The sequence below is a fragment of the Phaethon lepturus genome, unplaced genomic scaffold, assembly GCF_000687285.1.
Source record: "Phaethon lepturus isolate BGI_N335 unplaced genomic scaffold, ASM68728v1 scaffold15090, whole genome shotgun sequence".
NCBI lineage: Eukaryota > Metazoa > Chordata > Aves > Phaethontiformes > Phaethontidae > Phaethon > Phaethon lepturus.
The window spans coordinates 30,858-33,444 of NW_010509982.1; positions in this window are offsets into that span (position 1 = coordinate 30,858).

Genomic DNA, 2,587 nt, shown 5'->3' on the forward strand with positions numbered 1-2,587 from the left:
AGGGGGAGAAGCTTCTCCTTTTTGGTGACAGTCAGCTCTTAGGGTCACTGCATCTCCCAATGCTGTAGCCCAGCAGGACACCTTCTGATGATCCATATATCAGCTGAGTTATTGCTCCTGTGAAAAAAGGCATAACCTAGATGCAAGTAATTTTTCACTTAGCTGCAGACAAGAGGCACTCCTGCAGTATTACAGTAATGGTAAACAATGCTAAATTAACATAAAATTTTGGGGGGATTAAATCTGTCCTATTCACATACTCCACCTTATGCAAATGCAGTTTCTCCTCCCCAGGCCCCTTAGTTCTACAGCAAATCTGTGCCTGAGCACTCCTGTTCTTATTCACCACAACATCTGAGGAGAGTAAATTTTTCTGTGAAGTTTGTGTTCTTTCAGCGAAGTGACATTTGCTATCAAGTTCACACTGACATCAGTGCTTCAAAATGCTGCCACCTTCTGTGGATAACTGGAAATTTACTCATATTCTTCTAGCCCATGAATGAGTTTTCCCAAATTTTGGAATTTAATGCTTTGTAAGATGCCTGTTTCTTTACTACTTCCCTGATGTACAGCAAATTACCATTCCACTGAAGGATGAGAGAAAATCTAGCTTTACTTGCTTCATGTTCCCAAGAAAGAGGGATGGGAAAACATCGTGTTACATTTACGAAGTCAGCGATAAGATAAAGAAATGCTTTTATCATACTCCAGGAAATCTACAGGCAACCCAGTGATTAAAGTATCCTTCATCTGGAAAGTATTCTGTAGGTTACTGTAGGAAAGCAGGAGGCCGCATGTTGCTGTGTTCACTGTAAGTCACAGCAGATTATCATGCATTAAAGAGGAGCTGTTACAGGGAGTTATAAATAACATTTCCTCCTATCAGCTTTTTCAAAAACTGCAGCTGCTGAAAATTTCCATTTGTCTAGGACAAACTGTGCTTCAATTAAGTGTCTCCAGAAGGAGGACTTATCAAGGAAGGCAGTTAATAAAGAGACAAAAAAAATTTACAGGCAGAACGAGATATCTTCAAGGTAATTTGATCTGTATATAAGAGTTTTTACGCTATTCAGCAACTCAACTGCAATTTCCAACAATTAATCCCATAAATGTAATAGCTATAGAAATCAATAAAATGTTCAGAAGATTATAAAAAAGGCCTAAAAAGTTTATTTAAAAAATAAAAAAAACCACTTTTAAAATACTTCAAACATTAACAGAAGAATATTTGCAGAATATCTACGCCATGTAGCTTCCAAGTGCTACAATACTTACGTGTTCTCCCTCTGTTAGACCAGCAAACTGTAACCAGAAATCTGTACAGGAAATCAGGAATCTCTGGGAGAAACCCTGTCACATGCTGCCATTAAAAAATTTTTCTTCTAACATCTTTCATGGTCATTTATTGGTTGGCTAATGCCAAGGTTCATCACACTGTGCTCCAGTCATTCGGATGTAGTAATGTGTACCCATCACTACGGAAATGTACAGCCAAATAAACCAAGACTGTGTCTGTATTAGCAAGTAGAACATACTAATAGGAGCAGATATGCATGGCAAAGCTACTTAATGTTGAGATCCTGACACACATACCACATGCATTTCAGGTAGGACATAGATCAGGTTTAGCCCTAGCCCTGTAATGCAGATGGAGTGCACTATGTACCCATTGGTCAAGCATTGGAACAGGCTACCCAGGGAAGTAGTGGAGTCGCAATCACTGTGGTGAAGTGTTCAAAAAACATGTAGACGTGGCACTTTGGGACATGGTTTAGTGGGCATGGTGGTGTTGGGTTGACGGTTGGACTTGATGATCTTAAGGGTCTTTTCCAACCTTAATGATTCTATGATTCTATGAGGTATCTCTACAATAGCATTCCAGTTAGGATCAGCAGCACACTTTTGAAGGAAACCTTCTGATTGCTCCCACTTGTCATGCAGGGTCTTGGAATGTGCATAGTGGATTCCTTCTGAAGGAAACCAAACCCACAGATACATCCCCAGAACGTAGCTAACGCGTTCTAACCCTAGTGGTCACTGCATCCACAGGACTAGGCTAAAGCTGGTCTGGACCGGCACATCACTGGTGTGGATGTTAGACCCTCAGCTCCACTTCTCTCAGACCTGCTCTTATTACTTGCCAATATAGCCATAGGCTCAGAGGCAATGAAGCCACAACATAAGGTTAGATGAGGTACAAATCCATTACACAAGGTAGTAAGGACTGAAATATCCCAGAAAACGGAAAAAAAATCACAAATACATGGCTATGCTATAGAACAAGTTGTGAATCACAGTGCAGAATACAACTTTTAAAACACCGAGCTGGCATCTGCAGGGCTGCTGCTGCACTTGGGAAAGCAAACCTCACTGGATTCAAAAAGGCAGCCCACCGAGTAGAACTCGTGGCTCTGGAGAGAGAAGCAGACACTGCACAGGAGCAGGACACATCCAGCAAGGCTCCTTAGTCGGCAAGGCACAGACAAGCATTTCTCCTGCTTTTACGCTCAAGCCACGTGCACCGGCGCACTACTGCACCTGTGTTGAGGAGACCTACTGGTGTCTGTGCACCTAAAGCAAAACTGGT